The sequence below is a fragment of the Thalassophryne amazonica genome, chromosome 4 (assembly GCF_902500255.1).
Source record: "Thalassophryne amazonica chromosome 4, fThaAma1.1, whole genome shotgun sequence".
Lineage (NCBI taxonomy): Eukaryota > Metazoa > Chordata > Actinopteri > Batrachoidiformes > Batrachoididae > Thalassophryne > Thalassophryne amazonica.
The window spans coordinates 143,939,347-143,966,898 of NC_047106.1; the positions used below are offsets into that span (position 1 = coordinate 143,939,347).

General features: G+C 44.9%; 1 protein-coding gene and 2 long non-coding RNA genes across 3 annotated transcripts in view; 1 reads left to right on the forward strand and 2 right to left on the reverse strand.

The window, feature by feature from the left end:
* pgm2l1 (phosphoglucomutase 2-like 1) overlaps positions 1-27,552 on the reverse strand; it is a 196,278-nt gene that overhangs the window by 162,026 nt on the left and 6,700 nt on the right. The window lies entirely within an intron of this gene.
* On the reverse strand, positions 120-17,283 carry LOC117508861. Its single transcript, XR_004560218.1, has 4 exons — positions 17,031-17,283; positions 16,786-16,948; positions 7,862-7,867; positions 120-130 (listed from the first exon to the last, which is right to left on the reverse strand). It is a non-coding gene; the product is annotated as an uncharacterized LOC117508861 (long non-coding RNA).
* On the forward strand, positions 15,958-16,311 carry LOC117508862. The gene is made up of 2 exons (XR_004560219.1): positions 15,958-16,052; positions 16,092-16,311. It is a non-coding gene; the product is annotated as an uncharacterized LOC117508862 (long non-coding RNA).

Here is a 27,552-nt window from a genome sequence, read left to right on the forward strand (position 1 = left end):
TTTCAGTTTTATGTTGTTGTTTTGGACTGTGTGTGTGCTGAATAAATTAATTCATTCATTCATTACTGTAGTTATTTTTTAAAGGTATTTTGCTATTGTTGTTTAAAGTTACTTATTCAATGATATTTAGCTATCATTATTGTATTTGTTTTTTTGTTTTTTTAAAGGTATTATCCATCCATCCATCCATTTTCTTCCGCTTTATCCGGAGTCGGGTCACGGGGGCAGCAGCTCAAGCAAAGTCGCCCAGACCTCCCGATCCACACACACCTCCCCCAGCTCCTCCGGGGAAACCCAGAGGCGTTCCAAAGCCAGCCAAGAGACATAGTCCCTACAGCATGTCCTGGGTCTTCCCCAGGGCCTCCTCCCAATGGGACGTGCCCGGAACACCTCTCCAGCGAGGCATCCAGAAAAGATGCCCGAGCCACCTCAGCTGGCTCCTTTCGAGGTATTATAAGGTATTATAAAGGTATATGCTATTGTTGTTTATTGTTTTTTCAGAATCTTGTCATGAGGACTAACAGAGTTCCTTCTGAAGAACAGTTATATCGACACCTCTGTTCAAAAGGGTGGGATCCCTGGAGTGCCCGGCTGTTTGGAACATACCAGTGTGGTGTCACAACTCATCAGGGAGGCTCACGAAGGGAAAGGAGAGCTCGCTGTACTCTGGCTGGACATTGCCAATGCATATGGCTCCATACCTCACAAACTTGGTGAACTCGCCCTCCATCAACATCATGTTTCCAGTAAAATCAGACCTTCTCCTGGATTATTACAACAATTTCAGGCTAAGAGTCACTGCTGGGTCAGGTACATCAGACTGGCATTGACTTGAGAAAGGAATAATAACAGGCTGCACCATCTCAGTCATACTTTTTACCCTTGCCATAAACATGATAGTCAAGTCAGCAGAGGTGGAGTGCAGGGGACCCATGAGAAAATCAGGAGTTCACCAGCCCCATATAAGAGCTTCATGGACGATCTAACAGTCACCACCACATCTGTCCCAGGCAGCAGATGGATCCTCCAAAGCCTAGAGAAGCTCATCACCTGGGCAAGGATGAGCTTTAAGCCAGTAAAATCAAGGTCTCTAGAGGGAAAAGTAGTGGACAAGTTCCGCCTTGTACTATCTGGAGTCGCCATTCCATCCATCACAGAGCAGCCAGTTAAAAGCCTTGGGAAGCACTTTGACAGCAGCCTCAAAGATTCTTTGTCTATCCAGAAAACCTGCAAAGAGCTTGATGACTGGTTGAGTCGAGTTGACAAGTCAGGCCTGCCAGGGAGATTTAAGGCTTGGATTTACCAGCATTCCATCTTGCCTCGGATCCTATGGCCTTTGCTGGTGTACACAGTACCCATAACAACAGTCAAGGCCGTGGAGAGAAAGATCAGTAGCTACCTGGCTAGATGGCTTGATTTACCCCGTAGTTTGAGCAACTCCACCCTCTATGGTACAAGTAACATGCTGCACCATCCATTCAGCGGGCTCACCGAAGAGTTCACGGTATCCAGAACACGGGAAGTCCTGCAGTATAGGGAATCTAGGGATTCAAAGGTGGCAGTAGCTAGCATCCAGGTGCGTACAGGTAGGAAATGGAGGGCAGCTTTGGAGGTGGCCGAGTCACGGATGAGGCAGAAGGCACTAGTGGGGTCCATAGTCATGGGGCGTGCAGGGATTGGCTACTTCCCAGTAACCAGGGTGGACAAGGTCAAGGGTAAACAGCGACAGCTTCTTGTTCAGGAGGAAGTGCAGGCAGGCATGGAGGAAGAACAAGCTAGCAGGATGGTGGGAATGGTGCAACAAGGAGCTTGGACTAAATGGGAGAATGTCCTGCAACAAAAGATCACCTGGTCCAACATATGGAAAGCAGACTTCCGGTCCATGAGGTTTTTAGTCCAGGCTGTTTATGATGACCTACCAAGCCCAGCTAACATCCATGTCTAGGGCAAGTCAGAATCACCAGCCTGCTCCCAGTGTCCGGGATGGGGAACCCTGGAAAACATCCTCAGCAGCTGCCCAAAGACCCTTGGAGACAGTTGCTATCACTGGCGCCACGACCACGTGCTTAGGGCAGTTGCTGACAGCATAGCTACGGCCATCAACATCTTGAAGGGCCACCACAAGCCGAAGACCATTAGGTTCCATAAAGCCGGAGAGAAGCCAGCACTCAACTATGGGCGAAGTCTGGCCTCCTCACCTCTGCTACTGACTGGCAACTTGAAGTGGATTTGGGCAAACAGCTGAAACTTCTAGCCAGGGTAACATCCACACGGCTCAGACAGGATATGATCATTGTGTCAGACTGAACAAAACAGCTGATCATTCTAGAGCTCACAGTGCCCTGGGAAGGCCGCATGATAGAAGCCAATGAGAGGAAGCATGCCAAGTACCAGGAGCTGGTGGACGAAAACAGGAGGCAAGGTTGGAAGACACGCTGCAAAACTTTGGAGGTGGGTTGTCGAGGATTTGCAGGGCGGTCTCTCTGCAAAGTTCTCACATTGCTGGGCCTCTCTGGTGAGGCAAAGAGGAAGGCCATTAGGTCTGCTACTGATGCCGCAGAGAAAGCCACAAGGTGGCTATGGATCAAGAGGGCAGATCCGTGGGCAAACACTGCTGGGACGCAACCCGGAGTCTGATCAACCCTGGTCGAGTCACCTCGGCAAGGGTGTTTTAAGACACGAAACACCCAGTGGCCCCAGGTTACATCACTGATGATGTGTCCTAGCGCATCTGCAAGATGTATCCTTGACCTTACTTATTCAACGTTATTTAGCTATCATTATTGTAGTTATTTTTTTAAAGGTATTTGCTATTGTTGTTTATTGTTACTTACTCAATGTTATTTAGCTATCATTATTGTAGTTATTTTTTAAAGGTATTTTGCTATTGTTGTTTATTGTTACTTATTCAGTGTTATTTAGCTATTATTATTGTAGTTATTTTTTAAAGGTATTTTGCTATTGTTGTTTATTGTTACTTATTCAGTGTTATTTAGCTATTATTATTGTAGTTATTTTTTAAAGGTACTTTGCTATTGTTGTTTATTGTTACTTATTCGCCTCGGCTGGCGCCTAGCAGCTGACTTAGAACTGGTGCGGATAAGGGGAATCCCACTGTTTAATTAAAACGACCATCACTTCCTGTTCTGGAGCACAGCAGTGTTTTGCTGTATCTGTTAGCTGTTTCATCTGCGCAGTTAGATTGATCTAGTTAACTAGATAACGATTTGTTTCACAGTGTAATCTTCACGTGCCTTAACTAAAGCACTCCCTCTGCTGAATCACCTCTAAATTATTTACACATTATTCACTTTGTGTGTTTTTAGGAATCCGCTAGCTTAGCGCAGCTACTAGCTCTTAGCCGGTTTAGCATGGCGGCTTCTCCTGTCTCTCCCGTACTTTTCTGCTCTGGGTGTGAAATGTTTAGTTATTCCTCGGCCTCCTTTAGCAGTAGTGGTACTTGTAATAAGTGTAGCTTATTTGTAGCTTTGGAGGCCAGGCAGGGCGAATTGGAGACTCGGCTCCGCACCTTGGAAAATCCTACAGCTAGCCAGGCCCCTGTAGTCGGTGCGGACCAAGGTAGCTTAGCCGCCGTTAGTTCCCCTCCGGCAGATCCCGAGCAGCCGGGAAAGCAGGCCGACTGGGTGACTTTGAGGAGGAAGCGTAGTCCTAAACAGAAGCCCCGTGTACACCGCCAACCCGTTCACATTTCTAACCGTTTTTCCCCACTCGGCGACACACCCGCCAAGGAACAAACTCTGGTTATTGACGACTCTGTTTTGAGAAATGTGAAGTTAGCGACACCAGCAACCATAGTCAATTGTCTTCCGGGGGCCAGAGCCGGCGACATTGAAGGAAATTTGAAACTGCTGGCTAAGGCTAAGCGTAAATTTGGTAAGATTGTAATTCATGTCGGCAGTAATGACAACCCGGTTACGCCACTCGGAGGTCACTAAAATTAATATTGAATCGGTGTGTAACTTTGCAAAAACAATGTCGGACTCTGTAGTTTTCTCTGGGCCCCCTCCCCAATCGGGCCGGGAGTGACATGTTTAGCCGCATGTTCTCCTTGAATTGCTGGCTGTCTGAGTGGTGTCCAAAAAATGAGGTGGGCTTCATAGATAATTGGCAAAGCTTTATGGGGTAAATCTGGTCTTGTTAGGAGAGACGGCATCCATCCCACTTTGGATGGAGCAGCTCTCATTTTTAGAAATCTGGCCAATTTTCTTAAATCCTCCAAACCGTGACTATCCAGGGTTGGGACCAGGAAGCAGAGTTGTAGTCTTACACACCTCTCTGCAGCTTCTCTCCCCCTGCCATCCCCTCATTACCCCATCCCCGTAGAGACGGTGCCTGCTCCCAGACCACCAATAACCAGCAAAAATCTATTTAAGCATAAAAATTCAAAAAGAAAAAATAATATAGCACCTTCAACTGCACCACAGACTAAAACAGTTAAATGTGGTCTATTAAACATTAGATCTCTCTCTTCTAAGTCCCTGTTAGCAAATGATATAATAATTGATCAACATATTGATTTATTCTGCCTTACAGAAACCTGGTTACAGCAGGATGAATATGTTAGTTTAAATGAGTCAACACCCCCGAGTCACACTAACAGCCAGAACCCTCGTAGCACGGGCTGAGGCAGAGGATTAGCAGCAATCTTCCACTCCAGCTTATTAATTAATCAAAAACCCAGACAGAGCTTTAATTCATTTGAAAGCTTGTCTCTTAGTCTTGTCCATCCAAATTGGAAGTCCCAAAAACCAGTTTTATTTGTTATTATCTATCGTCCACCTGGTCGTTACTGTGAGTTTCTCTGTGAATTTTCAGACCTTTTGTCTGACTTAGTGCTTAGCTCAGATAAGATAATTATAGTGGGTGATTTAAACATCCACACAGATGCTGAGAATGACAGCCTCAACACTGCATTTAATCTATTGTTAGACTCGATTGGCTTTGCTCAAAATGTAAATGAGTCCACCCACCACTTTAATCATACCTTAGATCTTGTTCTGACTTATGGTATGGAAATTGAAGACTTAACAGTATTCCCTGAAAACTCCCTTCTGTCTGATCATTTCTTAATAACATTTACATTTACTCTGATGGACTACCCAGCAGTGGGGAATAAGTTTCATTACAGTAGAAGTCTTTCAGAAAGCGCTGTAACTAGGTTTAAGGATATGATTCCTTCTTTATGTTCTCCAATGCCATATACCAACACAGTGCAGAGTAGCTACCTAAACTCTGTGAGTGAGACAGATTATCTCATCAATAGTTTTATATCCTCATTGAGGACAACTTTGGATGCTGTAGCTCCTCTGAAAAAGAGAGCCTTAAATCAGAAGTGCCTGACTCCGTGGTATAACTCACAAACTCGCAGCTTAAAGCAGATAACCCGTAAGTTGGAGAGGAAATGGCGTCTCACTAATTTAGAAGATCTTCACTTAGCCTGGAAAAAGAGTCTGTTGCTCTATAAAAAAGCCCTCCGTAAAGCTAGGACATTTTACTACTCATCACTATTTGAAGAAAATAAGAACAACCCCAGGTTTCTTTTCAGCACTGTAGCCAGGCTGACAAAGAGTCAGGGCTCTATTGAGCCGAGTATTCCTTTAACTTTAACTAGTAATGACTTCATGACTTTCTTTGCTAATAAAATTTTAACTATTAGAGAAAAATTACTCATAACCATCCCAAAGACATATCGTTCTCTTTGGCTGCTTTCAGTGATGCCGGTATTTGGTTAGACTCTTTCTCTCCTATTGTTCTGAGTTATTTTCGTTAGTTACTTCATCCAAGCCATCAACATGTCTATTAGACCCCATTCCTACCAGGCTGCTCAAGGAAGCCCTACCATTAATTAATGCTTCGATCTTAAATATGATCAATCTGTCTTTATTAGTTGGTTATGTACTACAGGCTTTTAAGGTGGCAGTAATTAAACCATTACTTAAAAAGCCATCACTTGACCCAGCTATCTTAGCTAATTATAGGCCGATCTCCAACCTTCCTTTTCTCTCAAAACTTCTTGAAAGGGTAGTTGTAAAACAGCTAACTGATCATCTGCAGAGGAATGGTCTATTTGAAGAGTTTCAGTCAGGGTTTAGAATTCATCATAGTACAGAAACAGCATTAGTGAAGGTTACAAATGATCTTCTTATGGCCTCAGACAGTGGACTCATCTCTGTGCTTGTTCTGTTAGACCTCAGTGCTGCTTTTGATACTGTTGACCATAAAATTTTATTACAGAGATTAAAGCATGCCATAGGTATTAAAGGCACTGCGCTGCGGTGGTTTGAATCATATTTATCTAATAGATTACAATTTGTTCATGTAAATGGGGAATCTTCTTCACAGACTAAGGTTAATTATGGAGTTCCACAAGGTTCTGTGCTAGGACTAGTTTTATTCACTTTATACATGCTTCCCTTAGGGAGTATTATTAGAAAGCATTGCTTAAATTTTCATTGTTACGCAGATGATACCCAGCTTTATCTATCCATGAAGCCAGAGGACACACACCAATTAGCTAAACTGCAGGATTGTCTTACAGACATAAAGACATGGATGACCTCTAATTTCCTGCTTTTAAACTCAGATCAATCAATCAATCAATTTTATTTATATAGCGCCAAATCACAACAAACAGTTGCCCCAAGGCGCTTTATATTGTAAGGCAAGGCCATACAATAATTACGTAAAAACCCCAACGGTCAAAACGACCCCTGTGAGCAAGCACTTGGCGACAGTGGGAAGGAAAGACTCCCTTTTAACAGGAAGAAACCTCCAGCAGAACCAGGCTCAGGGAGGGGCAGTCTTCTGCTGGGACTGGTTGGGGCTAAGGGAGAGAATCAGGAAAACGACATGCTGTGGAGGGGAGCAGAGATCAATCACTAATGATTAAATGCAGAGTGGTGCATACAGAGCAAAAAGAGAAAGAAACACTCAGTGCATCATGGGAACCCCCCAGCAGTCTAAGTCTATAGCAGCATAACTAAGGGATGGTTCAGGGTCACCTGATCCAGCCCTAACTATAAGCTTTAGCAAAAAGGAAAGTTTTAAGCCTAATCTTAAAAGTAGAGAGGGTGTCTGTCTCCCTGATCCGAATTGGGAGCTGGTTCCACAGGAGAGGAGCCTGAAAGCTGAAGGCTCTGCCTCCCGTTTTACTCTTACAAACCCTAGGAACTACAAGTAAGCCTGCAGTCTGAGAGCGAAGCTGTTATGTGTCGGACGCAGCTCGGAGAACCGACCAGCGTTTGAAGGACCCAGTATGAAATAAGCAGAGCACGGTACAAAGGCTAACTGAATTTAATACATAAGTGATAATATAACAAAAAGGTGCGGCCTGGCGTGGTGCGCTCCCAGCAGCGCTAACGGTCCGGAGCCAGAAGCTGTTTCGGACCCAAGGACCCCGCCGACACCCCCCAGGTGGCCGCAACAACCGAGTCTGTGAAAGAAGGAACCATTATGTGAGTCCACACTCTACACACAGAACACTTAAAGGTGTACAAACAGCAAACACTTCCTGGCTTGATTACTGATCAGCTTCCCAACCTGCAGGCATGGAACATCCAGTTCACAAAACTCCACTGCAGTGGAAGCTGATACATGACTAACAAACAGCTCAATACAATAAGGTGTGAGGGACACCACATTTACTGACTGTATAACTGTTAGTCACAAAATCTAACGTACCTCAGGAAGTGTGCTGACGAGCGTGAGACCTCACCCCCTCCTCTTTCACAGACTGTGCATCAAACCTGGACGTTCTCAGCATCTGCTGCTGATGAGATGGCTCCCGAGACGACGATCTCACCCGTCTGGTCACAAGGTCGAGTCTCTGGCAAATACACACTGTGCACTCCAGTCTTAAATGCCAACATGTTCCAATCCATCCAGATGCACCACAGCTGTGAGTCCTGACGAGTCGCAGGTGATCAGGGTGAGGTCCTGACAGCCTCAGCAACACAGCCACTCAGTCCCAAACGCATGCCACCTGGGAGGAAAACCAAAAAACCGAAACAAACCGGCAGCCAGGCCCCCCCCAGCCATATAACAGAAGCGCTCTATTGGGGTGATATGGTACTACGAGGTCCCCAAGATAAGATGGGACCTGATTATTCAAAACATTATAAGTAAGAAGAAGAATTTTAAATTCTATTCTAGAATTAACAGGAAGCCAATGAAAAGAGGCCAATATGGGTGAGATATGCTCTCTCCTTCTAGTCCCTGTCAGTACTCTAGCTGCAGCATTTTGAATTAACTGAAGGCTTTTCAGGGAACTTTTAGTACAACCTGATAATAATGAATTACAATAGTCCAGCATAGAGGAAATAAATGCATGAATTAGTTTTTCAGCATCACTCTGAGACAAGACCTTTCTAATTTTAGAGATATTGCGCAAATGCAAAAAAGCAGTCCTACATATTTGTTTAATATGTGCATTGAATGACATATATCCTGATCAAAAATGACTCCAAGATTTCTCACAGTATTACTAGAGGTCAGGGTAATGCCATCCAGAGTAAGGATCTGGTTAGACACCATGTTTCTAAGATTTGTGGGGCCAAGTACAATAACTTCGGTTTTATCTGTTATCTATTATCTCAGACTGCAGGCTTACTTGTAGTTACTTGTAGTTGATTTGATTTATTCAATGTTATTTAGCTATCATTATTGTAGTTATTTTTTAAAGGTATTTTGCTATTGTTGTTTATTATTACTTATTCAATGTTATTTAGCTATCATTATTGTAGTTATTTTTTAAAGGTATTTTTGCTATTGTTGTTACTTATTCAGTGTTATTTAGCTCTCATTATTGTAGTTATTTTTTAAAGGTATTTTGCTATTGTTGTTTATTGTTACTTATTCAATGTTATTTATTTAGCGATCATTATTGTAGTTTTTTTTAAAGGTATTTTGCTATTGTTGTTTATTGTTACTTATTCAATGTTATTTAGCTATCATTATTGTAGTTATTTTTTAAAGGTATTTTGCCATTGTTTATTGTTACTTATTCAATGTTATTTAGCTATCATTATTGTAGTTATTTTTTAAAGGTATTTTGCCATTGTTTATTGTTACTTATTCAATGTTATTTAGCTATCATTATTGTAGTTATTTTTTAAAGGTATTTTGCCATTGTTTATTGTTACTTATTCAATGTTATTTAGCTATCATTATTGTAGTTATTTTTTAAAGGTATTTTGCTATTGTTGTTTATTATTACTTATTCAATGTTATTTAGCTATCATTATTGTAGTTATTTTTTAAAGGTATTTTTGCTATTGTTGTTACTTATTCAGTGTTATTTAGCTCTCATTATTGTAGTTATTTTTTAAAGGTATTTTGCTATTGTTGTTTATTGTTACTTATTCAATGTTATTTAGCTATCATTATTGTAGTTATTTTTTAAAGGTATTTTGCTATTGTTGTTTATTGTTACTTATTCAATGTTATTTATTTAGCGATCATTATTGTAGTTTTTTTAAAGGTATTTTGCTATTGTTGTTTATTGTTACTTATTCAATGTTATTTAGCTATCATTATTGTAGTTATTTTTTAAAGGTATTTTGCTATTGTTGTTTATTGTTACTTATTCAATGTTATTTAGCTATCATTATTGTAGTTATTTTTTAAAGGTATTTTGCTATTGTTTGTTGTTACTTATTCAATGTTATTTAGCTATCATTATTGTAGTTATTTTTTAAAGGTATTTTGCCATTGTTTATTGTTACTTATTCAATGTTATTTAGCTATCATTATTGTAGTTATTTTTTAAAGGTATTTTGCCATTGTTTATTGTTACTTATTCAATGTTATTTAGCTATCATTATTGTAGTTATTTTTTAAAGGTATTTTGCCATTGTTTATTGTTACTTATTCAATGTTATTTAGCTATCATTATTGTAGTTATTTTTTAAAGGTATTTTGCCATTGTTTATTGTTACTTATTCAATGTTATTTAGCTATCATTATTGTAGTTATTTTTTAAAGGTATTTTGCCATTGTTTATTGTTACTTATTCAATGTTATTTAGCTATCATTATTGTAGTTATTTTTAAAGGTATTTTGCCATTGTTTATTGTTACTTATTCAATGTTATTTAGCTATCATTATTGTAGTTATTTTTTAAAGGTATTTTGCCATTGTTTATTGTTACTTATTCAATGTTATTTAGCTATCATTATTGTAGTTGTTTTTTAAAGGTATTTTGCCATTGTTGTTTATTATTACTTATTCAATGTTATTTAGCTATCATTACTGTAGTTATTTATTGACTGCTGGGATAGGCTCCAGCCCCCCGCAACCCTTAATTGAACTAAGCGGTTGAAGATAAGTGAGTGTGTGTTCTTTAGTTGTTTATTAATTTGGCTGAATGATGCCAAGATGGCGCTGTTGTGTCTGGCTGCTCGTCTGCTGCTCTCCAGTCTGTTTGTTATTTTATTGTTTTTAATTTATGCTGTTTCTGAGTCAGAGGCACTGCGGGTGTATGATCGCCAAACTCTGCTGGATCTCCAGCCTCCGGTTCGTGGTGCGGTGTGGTTATCGGCGGGTGGACAGAACTTTCCGCCCCCATTTTTATCGGAGGTGCCGGCTTTTCTGTGCCGTGCTCCTGCGCCGTCTTTCGGCCGAAAGCGCAGTCGTCGCCACGGGAGACGAAGTGGACGTCTGGTGAAGCTGAAGCTCTGTTTGGCCTGCTGCTTGGCATCCGGATGAGCTGTGCACAGAATTCTGGCAGGATCTGTTCTGCCCTGGCGCCTTGTGGATCCGGTTAGAGCCTGTGTGGTGCTGCTGGTCGGCTCTGAGGACTGTCGGCCCGGCCGTCCACGTCTTCACCGGATTGACGTGCGCCAGTGGAGCTCTCGGAACCTGGGCTTGTTCGCCAGTTTCCGAACAGTGAGTCTGTCATCCCCACTGAGGTCCTTACCCTGGGTCTCCTGAACATCAGATCACTGTCCTCGAAATCATTGTTGATTAATGATTTAATCATGGATCATCATTTAGATATGATTGGCTTATGTGAAACCTGGCTCAAACCCACAACTCTCCTTCCTCTGAATGAGGCCTGCCCACCAGCGTACACATTTAGTCACGTGTCTCGTGGTGTGAAGCAAGGCGGGGGTGTGGCTTTTATTTACAAATCTAGGTTTTCTTTATTAGCTGTTGAGGGTCACAAATATAATTCCTTTGAGCATCTGACTCTCCGTTCTGCCTGTGATGCTAAGTACTGTCAGGGTCATAAAACTGGAGCTCAGTTATGTTATTTTGTCACTGTTTATAGGCCCCCTGGCCCATATTCTGACTTCTTAGATGAATTAGGTGCGTTCATCTGTAGTTTGTCAACTAGTGCCGATAACATTTTGATTATTGGTGACTTTAACATTCATATAAATAAGCCCTCTGATCCCCTTAGCAAATCATTTATGCAAATTGTGGATGCTTTAGGATTCCAGCAATGCATTCAGGACCCAACACACATTAGTGGAAATACCCTGGATCTGGTTCTTGCACGTGGGTTTGCTGTCACAAATATTGACATTTTGCCTCTCGCATCTATAGTCTCTGACCATTCACTTATCAGGTTTACATTTATGCTGCCGCATTTAGTGGAACAACCACCTTGTCTACTACTGCGGTGTCGTATTAAACCCTCAACTATGACTGAACTTGAGGCCAGACTACCTGATATTTTAGCTTTGAATCTGGAGAATGCTAAATCAGTGGACAGCCTCGAGGATAGTCTAAATTTAACACTTAAAACTACACTTGATAAGATTGCACCTCCTCTTTTAAGGTCACGCCCTTCTAAGGCAGAGTCACCTTGGTTCAATGGTTACTTGCGTGACCTCAGGCAGAAGGCTAGAGGTTTGGAACAGAAATGGCGTATTCCAAATTAGGTGTTCCGCCTTGTGTGGCGTGATGCTATTTTAGATTATAAGCATGTACTACTGGCCATGAAGCGGACCTACTATTCTGATTTGATCAGTAAAAACAAACATAACTCAAAGTTTTTGTTTGACACGGTCGCATTTCTTATTCACGGGCAGCCACCTGTTAGTCATTCTCCTTTTTCAGTGCAGCATATCTCAGCAGGCCTCGGTCCAGCCATTAAAACCTGCTATGGAGGTGGGCGCTACCATTGAGGTGTTACCTAGATTGACAGAATTTAATAGTATTTCAATGGACGTGCTGACGAAACTTGTGGCGTCTACAAAAAGCACAACCTGTTTATTTGATCCTATACCAACAAAATTGTTTAAGGACCTGTGGCCCACTCTTGGGCCGACTGTGCTGGAAATTATTAATGTCATTAACCTCTGGATCTGTTCCGAAATGTTTTAAATCAGCAGTGATTAAACCATTACTTAAGAAACCTAATGTTGATCCTAGTGTATTGAAAAATGACAGGCCAATATCAAATCTATCATCCTGTTCCAAAATTTTAGAAAAGGTGGTTTCACAGCAGCTCATAGACCACCTTACTGAGAATGATCTTTTTGAGCCGCTGCAGTCTGCTTTTAGGAAATATCACTCCACAGAGACAGAGCTCACTAAAGTAGTGAATGATCTTCTGCGAGCAATGGACTCAAACACCACTACGGTTTTGGTGTTGTTAGATCTCGGTGCTGCGTTTGATACCGTGGATCATCATATTTTGCTCAATAGGTTGGAGAATTTTTTGGGGATTACTGGAAGTGCCCTTGCCTGGTTGACGTCATATCTGTCCAGTCGTTCTCAATGTGTCTTGTATAATGGCACTACCTCTGACCTTGCTGACATGAGATTTGGGGTTCCACAGGGATCTGTTTTAGGCCCCTTGCTTTTCTCCCTGTATGTGGCACCCCTTGGGCGTATACTGCGGAGTTTTGGGATTTCCTTTCATTGGTATGCTGATGATACTCAGTTGTACATGCTGATAACTGCGGGAAATCTCACTCCCATAAAATCCCTTTAGGACTGTCTTCTATCAGTGAGAAGTTGGATGTCTAGTAACTTCCTACTTTTGAACTTTGATAAGACTGAAATGATGGTTCTTGGTCCAGCGAGACACTGGCATCAGTTTGACCAGCTGGCGCTCAGCCTGGGTTCCTGTGTCATACATCATACGGACAAAATGAGGAACCTTGGGGTAATTTTTGATCCCATGTTGTCTTTTGACCTCCACATCAGGGATGTTACTAGGACTGCTTTTTCCATCTGAGAAATATAGGGAGGATCCGCCCCATCCTGTCCATGGCTGATGCTGAGACCCTGATTCATGGTTTTGTTTCTTCTAGACTAGATTATTGTAATGTTCTATTTTCAGGGTTACCACAGTCCAGCATTAGGGGTCTTCAGCTGGTTCAGAACGCTGCCGCCAGACTTCTGACACGTAGCAGAAGGTTTGAACATATCACACCCCTTTTGGCATCTTTGCACTGGCTCCCTGTCTCTGTGAGAGCAGATTTTAAGGTTTTGTTATTGACTTATAAGGTTGTTCATGGACTGGCGCCATCTTATCTGGTTGATCTGGTGGAACTCTACATGCCGGCCCAGGCTTTGCGGTCACAGGATGCGGGACTTCTCTGTGTTCCCAGGGTGAAGAAGAAGTCAGCAGGTCAAAGAGCCTTTTCGTATCGTGCACCCACCCTGTGGAACAGTCTTCCTGTGACCGTGAGGCAGTCAGAGTCTGTGGACATTTTTAAGTCAAGACTCAAAACCTATTTTTATTCTCTTTCTTATGGATAGTTTTTATTTTTGTTTTATTCTTTTACTTCTGTTTTTATTTATGTATTTGAATTTTTTATTCATTTTTAATTATTTATTCAATTTTATGTTGACTAGTTTTATGTAAGGCGCCTTGAAACGGCTTTTGCTGTGATTTGGCGCATTATAAGCTAATTAAATTAAATTAAATTAATTTATCATTATTGCATGGTTGGTATTGTTTTGCAATTCCAGCACATCCAGGCTGGACAAACTGATCAGGTGGCCTGGCTCTGTGGTTGTCATGAAGCTGGACTCTCTGGTGACGGTGGCAGAGAAGAGAACACTGGACAAACTGCTGGACATTCTGGATGATGCCACTCAGCCTCTGCACACCGTCATCAGCAACCAGAGGAGCCTCTTCAGCCACAGTCTGCTCCTTCCCAAGTACAGGACCAACAGACTGAAAAACTCCTTTGTCCCTCAGACCATCAGACTGTACAACTCCTCACTCAGGGGGAGGAGGAGGAACAGGAAGACAGAGGACGGGAAGAAGAGGAACAGTAGTAGTCAGTAAGCCAGTAGTGAGCAGTATTTCTGGTATTTATATTTGCAAATTATTTTTGACTTTCATTTTTGATACTGTGTGCTTCTTACCCTGTGTGCTGCTATACAATGCTGCTGGAACCTCAATTTTTCTGAGGGAGTTTTCCCAAGGGATTAATAAAGTTCTATCCAATCTAATCTATTGTTGTTTATTGTTACTGATTCAATGTTATTTAGTTGTTTATTTATTTCTCATTATTGCATAGTAATTATTTATTTAATGATATTGTTTAGCTATTGTTGTTTATCGTTACTTATTTAGTGTTATTTAGTTGTTTATTGTTCATTCATTAATCATTACTTGTCAAGTCCCAAGTCATAATGACCACCAATTGGTGCAAACTGACTTGAGACTTGCCGATTCACGACTTGATTTATTCAATGTTATTTGTTGTTTCATTTTGATGTTATTTATTGTTGTTTATTGTTTATTAAATGTGATTTCTTTAGTTGTTGTTTATTATTTATTCAATGTTATTTCTTATTTTGGCATTTATTTATGTTGTTTAATGTTATTGTTTATTACTTATTCACTGTTATTTGTTATTTAGTTGTTGATTCTTATTTACAGTTGAGCTCAAACGTTTACATACCCTGGCAGAATTTTGGTTTTTTTGGCCATTTTTCAGAGAATATGAATGACAACCCAAAAACTTTTTTTCACAGTGGTTGGGTGAAGCCATTTATTGTCAAACAACTAGGTTTACTCTTTTTAAATCAAAATGATGACACAAATGACCCTGATCCAAAGTTTCCATCCCCCTGTTCTTCACACTGTGTGTTGCCCCCTTTAACATCACTGACAGCTTGGAGTCTTTTGTGGTTGTTGTGGTCGAGGCTCTCTGATGGTGAAGCTGCCACTGATTATGTTTTGGACTTTTACATTAATTACAAAGAAATACAAACAGTATGGCACTTTATGGTAAATCTGCATGGAGTAGACAGTTCTCAAAAACTGAGTGACTGTGCAAGGAGAAGAGTGAGGAAAGCCACCAAGACACCCAGACAACCCAGGAGAACTTATGGGCTTATGTGGCTGTAATTGGAGAAATTGTGCACAGTGCAAGCTTTGCACAATTTCTGTGAAAAAAGAACACACAAACTCCACGCAGAAAGGCCACAGGTGGGAACTGATCCAATGACCTTCTTACTCTAACTGTGCTAACCACGAAGCCACTGTGTTTATGAAGCAAAAAGATACAGATATCAGGAGTGGTGGCCAAGTGTTTAGTGCACTTGGTTTCAGTGCTGAAGGTTCCTGGTTCGAATCCCACTCCTGCCACATTTCACTGTGTAATGTGATGTTGCATCTGGTGAAATCATGGGAGCAGCCAAAGGGACTTAATATATGTGTAAAGCCCACTGAATAATGAAGGATGAATAATGAGCCACACAGCATGTTTTCTTTGCTACCAGAGGGTTTCTTCAGCTATGGTGGGAGTTTCATGGCTCTGAGAGGCTCTTAGACACGACGTGAAGACACACAGTCGTTAAGCGTCATCAAAAGATTAGGAATTTATATCATGTATGTTGTCTGGGAGCGCGCTCTGACTCAGTGCGCGCTCCCGCGCCGGACAGGGAAACGACTTTTTTGTCTTGACGCCAGTGTCCTGTCCAGATGAGGTGCGTGCGCATGTGCACATCGCTCTACCCCGGACTTGAAGACATCACCCGTTGAGATGAGGTGCATCGTGCTACTGCGCATGGAGATGATGTAGCTCGCTCGACGTGCAACTGCGCATGCACATTTTGTTTTTTTTTTTTGTTTTTTTCATCTACCCACCACTGAGAAGAATTCACGTAAGTTTTGTCTTTGCTTGAAAATACAGTAGTAAGTGTCTTTAATTTAAAAATGTAACGGTTTGCATGCACACACTGCCTTTAAAGCGGAATTTTGCCGTTAGATGACTTTAGCAACGTGAAGATGTCGAAATTTGTTTGGATGAAAACTACGTACTGGCATCGTGGTTCCAACTCATGTAGGCACATAAAACGATTATACAAGTTTATAACAGGTTCTATACGCTGCTAAAAATTACAATAATATATCGATATTATCAACAAAAATTGTGAAACACAAAATGCGAATCTTTACAACAGTCTGTGTGCATTTTTCCAGATGCCAATAACGGTTAACACAATTTTTGCGCCAATAAAAAATTTAGGCGCACAAACCCTATTAATGGTTAAACAACTTATTTGCCACTTGAGCAGATGTATCTGTTCTGTTTTTCAACTCAGTACAACATTTCCCCTTATTTCCAAAGAGCATAAATAGGTATAATTAACTGTTAGGTATAATTATATAAATTAATAATTAGTAGTGTCACAATTAAGTCTATTTTTTATTAAACATATATTTCACCAGGCAAAACATTAAGAACAGTTTGTTATTTACAATGTTGGCCTGAAATGTTGTCCAGTTGTGTTAAACAGAATTTTAGCCTATGGGTGCTCATTGAAGTCACCAGAAGCTCATTACACGTAATTTCTGCCCACGTGTTTAGATTTTGTATTTAACACGACGGTATATAGTGCACAGTAAACTCTGTCTCCTCTCTTTTTCCACCCCAGTGCTAGATTGTCTTGTGCTCTTGTGAAGATCTCCAGCCATCATTCTCTTTTGGACCTCAGCTTTGTGTGTGACCTCTGCCCACCCACCCGACAGACGCCTTTATCCAGCCCTTAGTGGTTTGTCTGCCCCGCTGACTGTTGTCCAGGTATCCAACCTCTGCCTGCCCACCTGACCTGTTGTGGGCTGCCCTGGTTCCTGCCTGTCTCTTGCCTTCCTTCTTTTGTACAGTACAGACAATAATCTACCTTTTTTGGAACTGCTTTTTGCCTCGTATTTGCTCAGCCTGAGATTACAAGTGCACGTCACTTACCACTCTGTTTCCTCTGTTCCTCAGTCACTTCTCAGCCCCGCGAGCGGCCACCTGGCACTGTCCTGGCATTCCCCGGTTTTGGTTACACTGCTCCACAGGGTTCTCATCTGGATTTTTTTTACAGCATAGGGGGGAACTTAGCGGGGCATAGCCACACGATGAGCGTTGCAGGCGCGAGTATTGTAGGAGGGTCTGGGGGCATCCCTCACCCAGAAAAGTCTGAAATTTATAACCCTTTGAAACACTATTTCCTGCATTTTGAGGGCGACTTTGTGTTGCTAACTGGGATGTTACATAACGTACGACATGTCCTTTAAAAAAGGAAAAACAAACAAAAAAAATTAGAAAAGCCCCCTATCCTGGTTAAATCACAGCATAGGGGATCCAAATCACAGCACAGGGGCCCCCTATGCTCAACTGCACTGGTGAGAACCCTGCTCATATTCCACCAGCCACATCCGCAGTGCCCTAGTTCCACTGCCAGCCCTCCAGCCTTTCTGTTTATTTCTTTGTTCCACATTCGGCTGTTAATAAACCTTGGTTTTCATTTCAACCATTCTCTTCTTTGCTGCCTGCATTTAGGTTCAGCCATTCTACCAGTCCAGTCCAGTCCAGACCGTAACACGACCGACGCCTTTTACCAAGTCCTTACTGGTTTGTCTGCCCGCTGACTGCTGTCCAGGTATCCTAACTCTGCCCGCCCACCCAACCGATGCCTTTTGCCCAGTCCTTATTGTCTGTTTGTCTGGTTAGTCACTTTATTGCACTTTTTTGTGTTACAAGGTGAGGTTATTTATCTCCACAACAAAATATGCTTATCTTTTACAGTTACAGTTATTATGGAGGGTAAATATGAGGAAATCTTGAACTACATGTTTACTTTTTACTACACTTTTTTTCCAACTAATAAGTAATAACTTTTTGTTTTTTGGAGGTGTCGGCTGTCTGCGAGTTGATCTCACTGGACCTCTCCTGAAAACTGCAGATGTCTATCAATACATTTTTACAGCCACGCATGATTTTTCCAAATGGGTTGAAGCCTTCCCTTTAAAATCAAAATCAGCATCGGAAGTAGCTCAGAAGATCTGCCAAATGATTTATCGACATGGTTGCCCAAAGCGGATTTTGTCTGATCAGGGGCGAGAATTTGTTTACGAGGTATATGCATTTTTAAAGTACTTTGGTGTTTACTAGATTTAAGGAAGTATACATTGCATGTGTTCTTTTTCTTCAGCTCAACCACAACCTCTGTGGCCTTCTGGGTACAGAGAGGAGTGTAACAGCTGCTCACCGCCCTCAGACAAATGGCCTCGATGAAAAGACAAATGACAACATAAAACGGCAAGTTGTTTCTCTGTCACCTATCAATATTCCAGTCTTTGCCAGATCATTTGTTTACACTGACAGCTTCAAGTCTCCACACACCTGCTACACTCCTGGGGACACACCTGCTTGTTCCTTACCCCTACAGTAAAATGACTCCTTTATTTTTGTCTCTTTCTATCTTTTAGAGCACTGACAAAGTTGGTCAATGAGCGACAAAACAATGCAGTACTGTTCTCACTCAGATCGAAAGTCCACACCTCCACCAAACACACCCCTTTCATGTTGACGTATGGAAGAGAGGCAGTGTTCCCCTCAGAGGTTCCTGGATGTGGATGTGCCGGTAAGTTTGGGATGATGTGGGTCTGTATCTAAAGGATACCCTATGCACTACTCAAAAAATAAAATAAAATAAAGGGGACATCACATTTAAATGAAAAGAAACTCTACGCTTGTACGAGCAGATTATTTGCTGAATAATCTACATTTCATTTCAGCTTTCATTAAGACTTCCTGAGGAGGACACATACAAAACATTTCTGAGTGAAAAAAGACAAGCAGTGGAGCAGGCAAACGAAAGTGCTCATGAGAACATCTCCAAGGCCCAATTCAAACAGAGACACAGTTCTAAAGAAGCCCAAGGACGTGGTGTACACTGCTGGACAGGAGGTTCTTCTTTTCAACATGAGAAAGCGAGGAAGGAAAGGGGGTAAGCTGCTATTACTTTTTAGATAAGTCGCATTTGATCTTCCGTCCACTTTTAAACTAGCTTCAAGTAAATTATAGGACAAACCGAGCCCGATTTCAAGGGCCCATACACGATCCAGGAAATTCAAGGAAAGCTAGTGACTTTGTCAAGTGCAGAGGGTCTACCACTAAAAACTAAATACAGCATGGATCACATAAAACCTTACAAAAGGAGTTTGGAACAGGAAGACAGCCCAGTTCCCATAAAACGGAATGTCAGTGTGATTTTTATCCAAATCAAACCCAACTGAGTAATAAAACCTAAACCATGTTTAAGATATGTACAAATCTGAACTGCCATTAGTGCAGGACCCAAAAAAAAAACAACTATCTGTTTCATGGTTAATTAATCTTTGTGTTACAGCCATTAGTACTGGAGTTTTTGAACCACTCTCATCTGCATTTCAATCAGTCAACTTAATCTGTCTTTCCTATTTTTCCCTTTAGCCCACACTTGCAAACCCCAATTGAAGAACCACAAAAAAGGCCTACAGTTGCTGCTTATGCCCTTCCTGAAGAAGAAATGGTAAAATTGCATTTACTACAGGACCCTTTTCTGCCTGTGATGTTGTGTTATGTAAATTAAATACATATCTTGTAATTAAAATGTCTTTAATGTTCTATGTCCCCTATTTTATCATTATTCATAGTTTTCTAATTTTAGCCTTTATTTGGATGTAATACATACAGTATTCAAGTTGTAAGTCAGTTTACCTTTTACATAAACATGGTATAATTGTTTCTGTAATAATGAATCTCCAACACTCACAAGATAGAAGCCAGAAAGAGGACAGCATAGAAGATTGAGGTTGTACTATAGTAATAGGGTCCCGACCGGTTGGTCATTTGTTCGCCTACCCGAGTTCATTTTGAGGGTTTGGCCCCTTCAAATTGTTTGCTAGCTTATTCTTTTGTTCGTTATACTTTTCCTGTACAAGTTCAGTACAATGACCCAATTTTCTTCTGTCATCTTGGTATTTGATTTTACCACTGGCCCAATTCAAGAAGCAGGTTTGCTCTGTGTGTGTTTGTGTCACCCAAAATGAGTAATACGATAGTTTTACATCTTACAATCAGATAAAAATCAGATCCACTTAATGGATTACACTTACTGGATGAAAATCTCATTTAGCATGTTTGCTTCATAATACCAGGGCCCCACTGAGTACTTCGTATAAGTTTTCCCCTCTCCAATCAACTTTTTAATCAAACTACGCTGTTCTTCTGAGCAATGTCTTGAACGTCCCATTTTCCTCAGGCTTTCAAATCAAATCAATTTTATTTATATAGCACCAAATCACAACAAACAGTTGCCCCAAGGTGCTTTATATTGTAAGGCAAGGCCATACAATAATTACGTAAAAACCCCAACGGTCAAAACGACCCCCTGTGAGCAAGCACTTGGCGACAGTGGGAAGGAAAAACTCCCTTTTAACAGGAAGAAACCTCCAGCAGAACCAGGCTCAGGGAGGGGCAGTCTTCTGCTGAGACTGGTTGGGGCTGAGGGAGAGAACCAGGAAAAAGACATGCTGTGGAGGGGAGCCGAGATCAATCACTAATGATTAAATGCGGAGTGGTGCATACAGAGCAAAAAGAGAAAGAAACACTCAGTGCATCATGGGAACCCCCCAGCAGTCTAAGTCTATAGCAGCATAACTAAGGGATGGTTCAGGGTCACCTGATCCAGCCCTAACTATAAGCTTTAGCAAAAAGGAAAGTTTTAAGCCTAATCTTAAAAGTAGAGAGGGTGTCTGTCTCCCTGATCTGAATTGGGAGCTGGTTCCACAGGAGCGGAGCCTGAAAGCTGAAGGCTCTGCCTCCCATTCTACTCTTACAAACCCTAGGAACTACAAGTAAGCCTGCAGTCTGAGAGCGAAGCGCTCTATTGGGGTGCGAAGCGCTCTATTCTCTTTCAAAGAGAAAATAATTTATAATTTATAATAATAATTTATTAATTTATATACCGCCAAATCACGACAAAGTCACACCAAGGCGCTTCACATAATTCACAACACAAATTAATCTAAATTCAAAATTAAAAGAGAAGCACAGTTAAAAGCTAAAACACAGTAGAATAAAAAGAAATTACAAAGCAAACACAAACAGATTAAAAAATTAATGCTAAGACAGTGTTGTGTGGGCCGCTGAAGAGGAGGTACTGCTGGCCCACTACCACCAGAGGGCACCCTGCTTGGAGTGCGGGCTCCAAGCACGAGAGGGCGCCAGATCCAGAGGAAGTGACAGCTGTCACTCATCACACCAGCTGTCACTCATCTACGCCACTACTTAAGCCGGACTGCAACTCCACCTCCCCGCCGAGAAATCGACTACCGTGAGGTAATTCTCTGCTGACTGACACATTGTGTTATTTGCAGCCCTATTCCTGTGGACGGAGCCTTATCTGGAGTGGCGGAGATTAACGACGACGACTGAGCCTTACTCTCTGGACAGATAAGTGGTTACACAGGCGTTGCACGACTGTGTGATTCGGAGGTGGAGGTTCCCCCTCCTAACGGTGTACAGACCGAGAACCACTGAGTGTAAAGACTTACACTCATTCATCTTGTTTCTGCTTTTTGCCAGCAGTACCAGGGTCGACAGTCGAAGACAGAGGTCACCTGGGGATTCGGGACTTGGCGGCTCCGGTGTTCTTCAGGCCGTTGGTGGTGGAAGCCGTGTGGGACGCGGCCTCTCTCTCATCGGGGTCTCCTATCTTCGAGCCTGCCCACACGTCACCTGGTGTTAATTGACTTTGCAGATTTTGTGTATTTAGTTGTGTATTGTCACAACATTAAATTGTTACCTTTTGGCTTATTCATTGTCCGTTCCTTTGCGCCCCCTGTTGTGGGTCCGTGCTACGACACCTTCCCAACAGGATTCTCGGCCTATCATCATGGATTCCGAGGGGCGTCAGCTCGAGCGTGAACGGCCAATGGAAGAGCCAGGAGCGCAGGCGTCAGCAGGAGGCGTGTTGAGTGAGCTGCAGCAGATCTTAACCGCCTTCACGGCTCGGTTGGATTTAGTGACCGAGCAGAATGTCCTCCTTAATCGGAGAGTGGAGGCTCTCGCCGCCAGGGTGGAAGCGCGCGATCAGGGCGCTGCTGCAGCTCCTCCTCTGGCTGGTCCTGGGCCTGTGTCAGACGTTCCACTGGTCGTTCAACGAACCCCCCCACCGTCCCCTGAAGCATACATAAGCCCTCCGGAACCGTACAGGGGCTGTGTGGAGACGTGCGCAGACTTCCTCATGCAGTGTTCGCTCGTTTTTTCACAGCGCCCTGTCATGTACGCATCAGATGCTAGCCGGGTAGCTTATGTTATTAATCTGCTTCGAGGAGAGGCACGAGCATTGGCTACGGCGCTTTGGGAGCAGAACTCACGGCTCCTAACGTCTTATACTGGGTTTGTACGGGAGTTCAAACAAGTGTTTGATCATCCCAACAGAGGCGAGACCGCTTCGAACGTGTTGCTGTCGATGAGACAGGGGCGCCGTAGCGCAGCCGAGTATGCAGTCGACTTCCGCATCACGGCAGCGAGGTCCGGCTGGAATAACGTTGCGCTCCGCGCCGCCTTTGTAAATGGACTGTCCCCGGTCCTCAAGGAGCACCTACTGGCTAAGGAGGAACCGCGGGATTTTGACGGGCTTGTCGATTTGGTTATACGCTTAGACAACCATTTAAGCGAGCATCGTCAGGAGCAGGCCGGGGGACGTGACCGGGCACGTGCCGTCCCTCCCCCTTCCGGTTCCGACAAGGTGACGTCGTCCCCACGCTTCACTGCCAGGGAGCCCCGTGTGGCTACAGCTCCCCCTGCTGAGGAGGCTATGGACACGAGCAGGGCCAAAACAAAAACAAACGTCAGACAAAGGAGGCTGGCCCGCGGGGAATGCTTTGTCTGCGGCTCTTGTGAGCACATGCAGAGGGACTGCCCTGAACGGTCGAACTACAAACGCCCGTCCTTAGAAACTGGGCTAAGGGTGGGTCATAACACACACGCGGAAAGACCCCGCAGATCGGCACGAATCCCAGTAACAATCCTTTGTGGGGATTTAACCCTTCACGCCCCAGCACTGGTAGACACGGGGTCAGAAGGGAATCTGCTGGACAGCAGATGGGCAAAGGAAGTAGGGCTCCCCCTGGTGGCTCTGCCGGCACCATTGCAGGTGCGAGCACTAGACGGCACCCTGCTTCCATTAATTACACATCAGACACAACCAGTGACTTTGGTTGTGTCTGGGAATCACAGGGAGGAGATAGTGTTCCATGTAACACCATCTACCTCCCGAGTGATTTTGGGCTTTCCATGGATGGTGAAGCACAATCCCCGGATACATTGGCCGTCCGGGGTTGTGACGCAGTGGAGTGAAACCTGCCACCGGGAGTGTTTAGGATCCTCGGTTCCCCCCGGCACTACAGCTAATGAGGAGGTCAAAGTCCCCCCCAATCTATCGGCGGTGCCAGAGGAGTACCATGATCTTGCTGACGTTTTCAGCAAAGATCTGGCGCTCACTCTTCCTCCGCACCGACCGTATGATTGCGCCATCGATTTGGTCCCGGGCGCTGAGTACCCGTCCAGTAGGTTGTACAACCTCTCACGTCCGGAACGCGAATCAATGGAGACCTACATCCGGGACTCCTTAGCTGCCGGGCTGATCCGGAACTCCACCTCCCCGATGGGTGCTGGTTTCTTTTTTGTGGGTAAAAAAGACGGCGGACTCCGTCCATGCATTGATTACAGAGGGCTGAACGAGATCACGGTTCGCAACCGATACCCGTTACCTCTGTTGGATTCAGTGTTCACGCCCCTGCATGGAGCCCAAATCTTTACGAAATTGGATCTTAGAAATGCGTACCACCTGGTTCGGATCCGGAAGGGAGACGAATGGAAGACGGCATTCAACACCCCGTTAGGTCATTTTGAGTACCTGGTCATGCCGTTCGGCCTCACTAATGCCCCCGCGACGTTCCAAGCCTTGGTAAATGACGTCTTGCGGGACTTCCTGCATCGGTTCGTCTTCGTATATCTGGACGATATACTCATCTTTTCCCCGGACCCTGAGACCCATGTCCAACATGTACGTCAGGTCCTACAGCGGTTATTGGAGAACCGGCTGTTTGTGAAGGGCGAGAAGTGAGTTCCACCGCACTTCTTTGTCCTTCCTGGGGTTCATCATCTCCTCCAACTCCGTCGCCCCTGATCCGGCTAAGGTTGCGGCGGTGAGAGACTGGCCCCAACCAACAAGCCGCAGGAAACTACAGTAGTTCCTCGGCTTTGCAAATTTTTACAGGAGGTTCATAAAAGGTTACAGTCAGGTAGTTAGCCCCTTGACTGCCCTGACCTCCACCAAGGTCCCCTTCGCCTGGTCGGATCGGTGCGAAGCCGCGTTCCAGGAGTTGAAACGCCGGTTCTCGACTGCACCAGTTCTGGTGCAGCCTGATCCTGATCGCCAGTACATAGTAGAAGTGGACGCCTCTGACTCAGGGATAGGAGCCGTGCTGTCCCAGAGCGTGGAGGCTGATAAAGTTCTCCATCCTTGTGCCTTTTATTCCCGCAAGTTGACCCCAGCTGAACGGAACTATGACGTCGGCAATCGGGAACTTCTTGCGGTGAAGGAGGCTCTTGAAGAGTGGAGACACCTGCTGGAGGGGGCGTCGTTGCCCTTCACGGTTTTCACGGACCATCGGAACCTGGAGTACATCCGGACCGCCAAGCGGCTGAACCCCAGGCAAGCCCGCTGGTCTCTGTTCTTCGGGCGCTTTGACTTCCGGATCACGTATCGCCCCGGGACCAGGAACCAAAAATCAGATGCATTGTCCCGGGTGCATGAAGAAGAAGCCAAAGCGGGGCTGTCGAACCCCACCGAGACCATCATCCCCGAGTCCACTGTCGTGGCCACCCTTACCTGGGACGTGGAAAAGACCGTCCGGGAGGCCCTGACCAGGAGCCCGGACCCGGGGACTGGCCCCAAGAACAGACTGTACGTCCCACCAGAAGCTAGAGCTGCCGTATTGGACTTCTGTCACGGGTCCAAGCTCTCCTGTCATCCCGGAGTGCGTAGGACCGTGGCAGTAGTCCAGCAGCGCTTCTGGTGGGCGTCCCTGGAAACCGACGTCCGGGACTACATCCAGGCCTGTACCATCTGCGCCAGGGGCAAGGCAGACCATCGGAGGACGACGGGCCTCCTCCAACCCCTGCCAGTGCCTCATTGCCCCTGGTCTCACATCGGCCTGGATTTCATCACGGGCCTCCCGCCGTCCCAGGGCAACACCATCGTTCTCACGATAGTGGACCGGTTCTCCAAGGCGGCCCACTTCGTGGCCCTCCCGAAGCTCCCGACGGCCCAGGAGACGGCAGACCTCCTGGTCCACCACGTCATGCGGCTGCATGGGATACCATCGGACATTGTATCAGATTGTGGTCCCCAGTTCTCTTCACAGGTGTGGAAGAGTTTCTGCAAGGAGCTGGGGGCCACCGTGAGTCTCTCGTCCGGGTACCACCCCCAGACCAACGGCCAGGCAGAGCGGGCCAACCAGGAGTTGGAGCAGGCCCTGCGGTGTGTCACCTCCGCACATCCGGCGGCCTGGAGTCACCATCTGGCCTGGATCGAGTATGCCCACAACAGCCAAGTTTCGTCTGCTACCGGCCTCTCCCCTTTTGAGGTGTGTTTGGGGTACCAGCCCCCATTGTTCCCGCTGGTGGAGGGAGAGGTCGGTGTGCCCTCGGTCCAGGCCCACCTCAGGAGATGCCGCCGGGTGTGGCGGACCGCCCGCTCTGCCCTGTTGAAGGCCCGGACGAGGTCCAAGTCCCATGCGGACCGCCGACGTTCCCCGGCCCCCACGTACCAGCCCGGGCAGGAGCTGTGGCTGTCAACAAAGGACATCCCCCTCTGTGTGGACTCACCCAAGTTAAAGGACAGATACATCGGACCATTCCCCATCCTCAAGATCATCAACCCGGCCGCAGTGAAGCTCCGACTCCCGGCTTCACTGCGGATCCACCCTGTCTTCCACGTGTCCCGTATCAAGCCTCACCACACCTCGCCCCTCTGTACACCTGGACCCGCGCCGCCTCCTGCCCGGCTCATCGACAGGGAGCCTGCTTGGACAGTACGCAGGCTCCTGGACGTCCGTCGTAAGGGCCGGGGGTTCCAATATCTGGTGGACTGGGTGGGGTATGGACCTGAAGAACGCTCCTGGGTGAAGAGGAGCTTCATCCTGGACCCGGCCCTCCTGGCCGAGTTCTACAGACGACACCCGGACAAGCCAGGTCGGGCGCCAGGAGGCGCCCGTTGAGGGGGGGGTCCTGTTGTGTGGGCCGCTGAAGAGGAGGAACTGCTGGCCCACTACCACCAGAGGGCGCCCTGCTTGGAGTGCGGGCTCCAAGCACGAGAGGGCGCCAGATCCAGAGGAAGTGACTGCTGTCACTCATCTACGCCACTACTTAAGCCGGACTGCAACTCCACCTCCCCGCCGAGAAATCGACTACCATGAGGTAATTCTCTGCTGACTGACACATTGTGTTATTTGCAGCCCTATTCCTGTTGACGGAGCCTTATCTGGAGTGGCGGAGATTAACGACGATGACTGCGCCTTACTCTCTGGACAGATAAGTGGTTACACAGGCGTTGCACGAGTGTGTGATTCGGAGGTGGAGGTTCCCCCTCCTAACGGTGTACAGACCGAGAACCACTGAGTGTAAAGACTTACACTCATTCATCTTGTTTCTGCTTTTTGCCAGCTGTACCAGTGTCGACAGTCGAAGACAGAGGTCACCTGGGGATTCGGGACTTGGCGGCTCCGGTGTTCTTCAGGCCGTTGGTGGTGGAAGCCGTGTGGGACGCGGCCTCTCTCTCATCGGGGTCTCCTATCTTCGAGCCTGCCCACACGTCACCTGGTGTTAATTGACTTTGCAGATTTTGTGTATTTAGTTGTGTATTGTCACAACATTAAATTGTTACCTTTTGGCTTACTCATTGTCCGTTCCTTTGCGCCCCCTGTTGTGGGTCCGTGCTACGACACCTTCCCAACAGACAGTCTAAAAAAGTGGGTCTTCAGTCTTGATTTAAAAATCTCCACCGTGTCAGACTGCCGAATAACAGCAGGTAGATCATTCCAAAGAGCCGGACCACGGTAGGAGAAGGCTCTATACCCCACAGACTTTTTGTTCATCCTCGGAACACACAGAAGCCCTGCGCCCTGCGAACGCAAAGGCCTCGCAGGTACGTAGGGCTTAACCAAGTCCGCCAAGTAGGAAGGCGCCAGTCCATGAATAATTTTATAAACCAACAATAAAACTTTAA